Consider the following 9,168-nt stretch of genomic DNA (forward strand, 5'->3'; position numbering starts at 1 on the left):
AAAGGAGAAAAAGAATTTTAATCCAGAAATATAGAGAGTAAGAAAGGGTGAAGGTCCCTTTTGTTCCACTCCGGTCCTAGTTCCTCATACATACGTGCGTGTGGGTGTGTAGGTGAGATTCTGTGAGATCTGTTGCTCTGGCTCTGGCTCTGGCTCTGGCTCCCCTGGATGCACACCGAAGCCTAGAGGTCTTCTGTCGTCAGCGCCCATGGCCCTACCTCCACCTCGTGAGTTGTTGGGGAGAATCCTACTTCAATCATTGGGACTGGTGGGGTTTGCTTCCCATTGTCAGACTTTTATTTCCCCATCCCATGGAAGGGCAGGTCTCCTCAAAATCGTAAAGGCATGTAACACTTTTTCTTCTCCCGAGCAGAGGGCAGGAAGGCTGCCCATGACAAAGGAGTCCATTTCTCGCGGTTGATCCGATCTCCTGGCAGCACCACAGGCTTGGCCGCCCTCCTGGAGGGTGAGAGAATGTTCGGGAACAATGTAATGGTTGACCGTACATTTAAACACCTCTGCCTTGTGTCGTGTGCATGCTTCTCCTGTGTTTGCCTGGGCAACACTGGCTTTTCCTAGTCCGCCATCTGGGCCTGTGCCTGGCAGCAACGAGGCTCTCTTGAGTTTAATTGTACTGAAGGGCAAAAGGGCTTCAACTCTTCAACTTTCAGTTTTGGAGATGAGTAAAATTAGGGGGTTCTTTTTCTCATGACAGAAAATTCACCACATCTGCCCCATGTGGTGAGACACCTCACTTTTGCTTAAAACAGACAACAATGCTCACAGACAATCCATGCCGTGTGAGCGCAACAGGTTTTTTTTTGTTTTTTTTTTTTGTTTTTTTTACGGTCTCCTCTGTGGGTGTTTTTTTCCCCTTATTTTCTTGTGACAATCACGGTGTTACTACAACTACACGAGATGCCACCTCTTTACCCCCTTTCAGCAATTACAGAAATTGGGGGCTGAATCATTACCCCTGCATAAAATTGTGACCGTTTTGGAATATAGTGGTATCTCCTGCACTTCCCATTGTACTGTAAGCGTGTGTTCATGTTATTAAATATCATTCCAAGCGTTAAATTGAATCTGAATCTTAATTGTTAAGGACTTCACAATATTTCCAATACGGGCATGCTATAATTTATCCAAACATTCCCTTACCACTGATCAACTCTCACTAGTAGATGAAGATTTTGAGTAGCACTAAGTGAATACAAGTTATAAAAATCATTAATTGCACCCAGTGGAAATTAGGTTCTGGAGAAGTACTAATAATTTAGTTATCAGTTCTTAAATGTTTTTTCTTACTTATCTGCTTATGATAATGCCTTCCTCATTTTTTTTAAAGATTTTATTTATTTGTTTATGAGAGACACACAGAGAGAGGCTTCCTCATTATTTTGAACAAATAATCATGGTAGTCTTTTTTTGTGTTACCCACTTTAAAGACTTCGATCTTTAGAAAATGTGACATTTTTTACTCACTTTTTGATAGCAACTTACACATTACTTGCCAGACTTTGACAAGTATGGTTGGTTCAGAGTCTGTGTATGTGTAGGACAGTGTGTGTGTAAAGAATAAATTAGGGACATCATGACATGACCTCCTAAATATTTCAAAATGCATTTCTAATCAATTAGTAACGCTTGCTTATGTAAAAAAAAAAAACACTATCACCCCTAAAATTAATAATCATACTCTAATAGTCTATAAATTCAAATTCCCCCAAATATCCCCCTAAATGTCTTTCATAGCCTTTTTGTTCATGCCAGGAACCAGTCTCAAACCACGCATTCCACCTGCTTGCTACATGTCCTCAGCGTCCTTTAATCTAGACACTAGTATCTTTGTGGAATCTTCTTACTGTAGCCAGTGGGCCGGCCTAGAAGTCCCCCACCCCCACTTGCTTAACCCATGGTGTCATTTAGCTTCTTCCTCTCTCCTTTGTATCTCCCAGAAATTACATTTACAGGATGATTAGACCCCAAGTGAATATCGTTGGCTAGATTGCATCCCAAGGGTTCTGTGACCTCAGAATGCACGATACCAGGAGAACATGTACTATCGGGTTGTCCCACCATTTCTGATGCTAGATCTACCATTAGTTAGGGTGATGGCAATCTGAGCCATCCGTTGTATGATTACTTTTTCTCCTGATGACCAGAACCTCATCACTGTGGTGTTGCTTTGGATCAACGTAAATGGTGCAGGTCCCATCCACTATCTACCAAATGTCCCTCCACAAGCTGATAGTCCTTTCTTGGATCTACATTCTCATTGGAATGGCAAGATTATGATTTTTCTACGCCTATCCTTCTACATCTAGCTGGCATTCTTCTGTAAAATAGTTGTATCTTGTCAACTGGAGCTGTTTGGTTACCCTGACATAGAGTTCCTATTGGAAAGACATTAAACCTATTTCCCCTTCAATTACATAGCTTCCAAATAAGGAGTCAGTACTAGCTACCTCAAATGAGTTTCTTCTGGCTCTCTCCTGAGTATCATTACGGACTCATGAATTTTCATGTATTTACTGAGGGTTTTTTATGGAACTATTCTTGGCTCTTGTGATAAGACTATTCTCATCAGAACCCAACCCAGCCCAAACTAAGCTTAATTTAAAACAAAGTTTCAAAACAAGGGTGGTTCCAAATATAACCTTCACATATTCTGGAAAGAGGAAGCGCTACTTTCTAAGAGAAGAGTGGCAAGATAATCTAATAAATTATTGTTATCATTTTAATTCACATTTATGTTCTCTCCTCCTCAAGATCTGGGAAAATCCCAAATGTGTACCTGAAGGAGGGCTGCAAGCCTGTACCTATTATGTTCACTTAGACATATGTTGTTAATAATTCAGCTCAGAGATATATTCAAGAACTAGTTGACTGACCATACTTTAAGATATGTCCAAGCCACAATAGTCACTAAATTTTTTCTTAGCTGCACCCACTCTAGGCTGTTTCTTTCTCACCTAACAGATGGTAGAAACAAGAGGATGAGAGCCCATCCTCACTAAGTTATGGTTTCCCCACCACAGTTTGCACAAGAAACAGGGCACCAAGTGTTGTTGTTGTTATTGTTGTTAAAATAACTGTTGGGAGGGTGTATTGTGGAACCCTCTCTTCTCGATGGCCAGCATGGTCTGCCTTTTCATTTTGTCCTGGGTCCCTCCTGGGGAGCAGAGCCACCTGAAAAGAAGTCAAGCATCCCAGAGCCTCACCGTGTGCATGGCCATGCTTTATTACCCTTCAGCAGCGACTGAGACGATCTCCCGGGCTGTTGCTCATGTCCTAGCCTCTCCGAATGGAGGCCGCAGAGCTTGCAATTAACCTGCAAGTTTCTCCAGCAGAGGAGCAAAATTTTCGCACCAAGTCACACAGTGCTAAGACCCACTTTACTGCCCAAGAGCAGAGACCGTATCTATTTTCCTTATGTGACCTCAGAGCCTAAGGTTTGCCTGATGTATATATTGAGTCTCAAAATACATATGATGAACAGATAAATGAAGTTGGCGTCCAAAAGCCCCTAGCTAGCTGGCCATATATAATTTTTATATTTTCCCTGGATATGAGCTTCACAAAACAACGATGATCATAATAACCACCAGCTGGGAGATGAAATGCTTTGGCAGTGGCAGGTCGTGTCGCTGTTTTAGCCAGCAGCTGTCCCTGAGACAGGCTCATAATAAATGACGTGAATGTCCCTTACTCCTTTCAGCTTCTGCAAAATGTCTTTCCTAGATAAGGGGTGGGTAAATCCTTCCGGTTAGAGAGAGATAATCGGGGAAGCCTCAGAAAGTGGTGGGCCTAAAATCGGCTGTAGGCTTTAGCTTATAATAAAATGCCACTAGTGCTCACCACCCAAGGTCCTACGCATCTATGATTCTGTTCCTTGTATCTACAAAGAACCAGGCATCACATGCACACATGCACATGCACGCTTCTGAGGCTGCAGTATATGGCTTTTACCTGAGACTAGCAGCCAGTTAGAAAAACCTTTGAGGAATCGGGCAGATCTGCCTGACTAGCTTCTGGCTCAGGCGAAACAAACACTTAGCAAACCAAACAGCACTTCTGGGCTTTCTGAGCTTTCACGTTTTTATCAGTGCTCTCGATTTCACTCACCATCCATCTTCCCTTTGAACATTAAAATAAATCCTCCCTTGAACTTTTGCCCTCTGAGGGTCTGATCTCTGAAGGGTGTTTTTTTCTTTTTTCTTTTTTCTTTTTTCTTTTTTTTCCCCTTTTTTTGCTTCTTTGCATTCTTTCAAAATAACTGTAATACCCACAAGCGGTATCTGTACTGAGATTAAGTGGTTTGGAATAAATGCTCCCCTCGGGTCCTCTCTAGTTTCCCAGAAGTGGCGTCTGCCTCTCCAGCCTTGGCACACTCCTGCCAGGCCAGCGTGCTTGGGCCCTGTGCTAAATAGAGTTCCTTTTCTTTCTAATAACAGTGCCCAGTAAAAAGACCCAGAAGAAATCCGCCTAAAGGAGAGACAAACAGAGCTGTGAATCTGTCTCAGCAGCAGAATAAAAGGTGATTTTTAACATTAAGGTGGGAAAAGAATGAAACCGGTTTGCATGTGGTTAACTAGCTCCGCTACTTCAGATTTAGTAGGTAAACCCCTTGAGCCGAGTCTCTAGGTCTCCATGCTGTGCTGGCATTTATGAGACCAGATGAGAACCTGGCCTTCCCTGCGCCACACAGACCCCTCATCCCCGGAGAACTCCATCTGGCTCTGTGGTCCATTTCCAAAATCGCTCATGTGTTCCACTTGCACTGCAAAAAAACAGAGTGGTTTTTGTTTTTGTTTTTGTTTTTGTTTTTTTTTACAGACTAGGAGCCTGGCCTGAGCATGTTGCCAAAATCTAAACTAATAAAAGACTGATTTCAGGTAAAGAAAACCTTTGCCTGCCAGAGAGACCTCCACAACTCTCTTACCAGAAAAGTAGATTATTTACATTTGCAGATGCTACTGTGTTCATTGCCCACAAAAAGCATGTATGAGGATAAGCTTGTGACAAATGCTCATCCACCATCTGATTTATTTTAGGGTTAGTCCTTTACTTTTCCCTTCTGCTCTTCTCCATTAACACACACACACACACACACACACACACACACACACACAGTATATATATATATATATATATATATATATATATATATATATATATATAATATGCCTTTCCATGTGAAGTTTCTCAAATTCTTTTTTTTTTTTTTTCAAGTTTTTACTTAGATTCCAGTTAGTCAACATACAGTATGATACTAGTTTCAGGTGCAAAATCTAGTGACTCATCACTTTCTCACATAACACCCAGTGCTCATCACAATTGCCCTCCTTACACTGGGTATTATACTAACTGTTGGCAAATTGAATTTAAATAAAATTATTTTTAATTAAATTAAGTTAAAAAAAAAACAAGTACCCTCATTAATACCCGTCACCCATTTAAGCCATCCTCCCACCTCCTCACCTCCATCAATCCTCAGTTTGTTCTCTATGGTAAAGACTATGTTTTACGGTTTGCATCTCTTCACCACCGACCCCATCCCCCCAGCCATATTCATCTGTTTCGTTTCTTAAATTCCACATATGAAAAAAATTCCACATATGAGTGAAATCATATGGCATGTCTTTCTCTGGCTGACTTATTTCACTTAGCCTATTACTCTCTAGCACCATCCACATTGTTGCAAATGGCAAGATGTCATTATTTCCCAAATTCTTATGTATCAAAAAGGAAGTGAATTTATTTCAGTCCTGTACATTACTGAATAAGTATTCCATGTAATGTTCTGCAAAAGATCCACATTCATTCATTTATTACCTTTTGCCATTTGGGAATGAGAACTTAGTCCCATCAGTGTCTTTGATCAGTGCTAGATAAAAGCATCTGCATCAACTGGGGGCCCTTGGTCACACGTCCTTCTGATAGGTGTGAGCAGAGTAAAAAAAAAACGTAGACCCAAGTTACAAGTTAGTTACAAAATGAGAAATTCTTTCTGCACAGCAATTGCTTCTGAAATACAGGAAGGAAGACACCTGAAGCTACTATTACACTGTATGTTAACTAACTGGAATTTAAATTAAAACTTTAGAAAAATAACATACAGGAAGAGATCGGCTCCCACTTCTGTCCTGCACGTTGAATCATCAACTTTGCACTGTCCAAAGAAGCATGACTCTGCATTTTATCTTTTGGTTCAACTATTAGAATGCTGTTTATGCTTACCTGGAAATTGTCTTTACAAGGAACAATATTTCCACCTGCATCCCTACTTCTCAGAGAGCTTCCTGGAGGCTCATAGTCAGTGGGTTCATCTCAATGATGACAAAGTAAATCAACCTCCTCTGAAAACCACAATTTACAAGTTTAGGTGAACAAGTGTCGATTTCTATAGTAAACATCCCATAAAAAACATATTCAACCTCAAGGTTCAAATCAACAATTCTTAGAATTATTTTTTTAATGATAGCATTACAAGAAAACTCTTTGCCTTTTAGCAAAGACTGACTCAACCTTTTGAGAATGAGAATAAATAGGAGTCCAGATTTAACAAAGTTCCCTATCCTTTTCCCTTGGATCTAAACAAAAGCTCTATCAAAGAAGTAGTGTCTGTACCTCTTCAAGATTTCGATTTCTTTTTAATTGAGGTGGTGGTTTTTTTTTTTTTTAAGTTTTTGTTTCTATGGTATCTATCACATACAGGTAGAGCCTACAAAATGTGGCATGTGATGGTAGCTTTAACACAGGATAGAAAAGATATTAGGGATATTGGAAAGTTATCTCCGTGATGTGAGGTGAAAATGTAAGCAAGGATATCATCATGTTGTTCACCTGTCACTTCGAAGGCTGGCAGCTCCTCGAACTATGAGTTGAGCATACAGGGGAGAAGTGTGGCCTGAAGGTAGAGATTTGATGGTCCTCTGCACATAGATGATGGATGAAACCTGGGAGTTAGTGCAGTGGCCCAGACAAGGAAGGAATGGTGGGCAGAGAGAGCCCCTGAGGACAGATTTCCAAGGGTCACCACTAGGCAGAGGTGAGCCGAGGAGGAGTCAACCCTGAGAGTGAGGAGGAACAGAAGGGAGAAAGCAGAGGAAGCCAAGGGAAGTGTAAGGGAAGAGGGGGTGGTTTCACTCTGAAGTGCTGCGAAGCTGCCAGACAAGGCATCAGTTTTAGTAAGGAGGAGATCCTTTGAGGGTTTGGAGGAAATCGTGTCAGGAAGGAGAAGAGGGGGAAAGCCAGACTCAGGGGTGACTGAGTGACAGGTGAGGTGAAAACAGTCAACAGGGAGGCCCCTCTCCAGGAGCTCAGCCAACGGAAGGAATATGCTAGGGCAGCCAATGATAGGAAGAGTTTGAACAATGGAAGGGTCGGTTTGGAGTAATGTTTATCATTATTTGGGGTTGTTTTTAATTTGGAGGAGACAGGAGCCTGATTTTAAACTGAGGAAAGGTCAAAGAGACAGGGGGAAGAGAATGAAAGTATAGGAGCTTCCACAAAAAACATATTAAGGGATAGTGGATGGACCTGGGTCCCCGCGGAAGTAGAAGGGGTGGCGTGGGCCACAAGAAGTGGATCATAGTTAGCCTTGGACAGGAGGCCCTCTGAAAATCAGGGAGGCCAGGGGAAGAAGTACATGAGTGTTCTAGAAGACATGATGAAAGCTTAGATTCTCTGTGTGGTCCCTGCAGTACTTGCCATACATCTAAGTTTATCTTCTATTTCTGGAAAAAGACTGACAATAATAAACCATAACTGATAATCGTTCTCAAGGTAAGCCACGCAAAATTGAAATACACCTTTCCTATAAAGGATATTCCCTGTAAGGCAGTAAAAAAAAAAAAAAAGACCCTAATGCTTACAATATTCCCATAGGGTAAATCTTTGTATCCAGAGACATATGCCAGCTCCCTGTTTAGTTTTGCTATAAAATATCTGAATGGGACCTGCCCGGTGAACCTAATTCAAATAAAAAATTTGATATTCCCCCTCAGAGAGGTCATGAACAAGGTCATGCAACAATCAATCCTGAGCAAGTAGAGTCCTCCCGTTGGCTCCACTCATCCCACCTCCAGTGTGAGAGGCCAAGGGCCTGCTAGGCCATCAGCCAACATCAGAGAAAAAGGAAGAAAGCTCACTCATAGGGCCCCAACCAAAGTGAAAACACCTACACATGAGGAATAGCGTTTGGTGCAAAGAATAAAAATGAAAGGGCGTGCATGTTCCTTTGGATGGTCTCTATCCAGGTCTCTCCGTGACCTGAAATTTCTGATCTGAAATTGCTTACTTAAAGGGAACAGAAACGAGGCCTGGCCCTTTGAAGGAAGGTGCCTTGGTTGTGGTGAGCACTAAGACGTTGGCGAATGTGGCAAAGGCTGTGTCTGTGCGGGCTGTGATTTTTATTTTCTCTTTATATCAGTGAATGATAAAAGTAATGCCCACATAGTAACAAAATTCAAATTACAGGCGTGAATAAAGCAGAGGTTGACCACCTCTTGACACCGATCACCCTGCCCAAACTGGAGCATAAAGAGTTTATCACTTTACCTTTCTAAATTGGTCTGTATGTGCATTTCCAAGCAAGCATCACCTCGCCCCCCAACTAATTACCATTCTGCAACTTGATTTCTTCACTTTATTGTGTATCGTGGGTATCTTTCCATGTCAGCGTGCTTGGTTTTTTCCTCCTACTTTGTGACAGCTATAGAAAATTGCCCTTCACTACAGCACAATTTATTTGGTCATTTTGCCAAAAGAGAAACATTCACATCAAAACCACAGTAAACATCTCTGTACACACGTCTTGGCGCTCTTGTTTTTTCTTAAATACTTAGAAGTGAAGGCAAATCATTGGGTCAGAGGGCGTGTGCATTTTCAGTTTTGATACTAATTTCCAGTACGCCTTTTAAAAAAAAAAAAGTCATACTACTTTATCCTCCTACCAAAGTTTTTTAAGATGTTCTTTTCCCTTATGCCGTAGGCAATATCGAGTGTTAATAGTCCTGAAGTAGGTCCTCACTTATCGATGAAGGAACTCACTTGGAACAGAAATGCAGAGACATCAAGGGAGCTTACCGTTCTAGAAAAACAGGAGGGAAATCATCCTTTGGGACTAGACAGGGAGAGAGGAAGAATGTTTGGGGACCAGGA

General features: G+C 41.6%; 1 long non-coding RNA gene across 2 annotated transcripts in view; it reads right to left on the reverse strand.

Annotated features, from left to right (window-relative positions):
* Positions 1–9,168, reverse strand: part of LOC140610438 (uncharacterized) — a 17,461-nt gene continuing 8,293 nt past the window's right edge. For both annotated transcript variants that reach the window (XR_012012088.1, XR_012012087.1), the window contains 2 exons: positions 6,244–6,362; positions 1–4,783 (listed from right to left, as the gene is read on the reverse strand). This is a non-coding gene — a long non-coding RNA (uncharacterized lncRNA). The remainder of the gene's footprint in view (positions 4,784–6,243; positions 6,363–9,168) is intronic.

Source organism: Canis lupus, chromosome 19, assembly GCF_048164855.1.
Source record: "Canis lupus baileyi chromosome 19, mCanLup2.hap1, whole genome shotgun sequence".
In the NCBI taxonomy this organism is placed as follows: domain Eukaryota; kingdom Metazoa; phylum Chordata; class Mammalia; order Carnivora; family Canidae; genus Canis; species Canis lupus.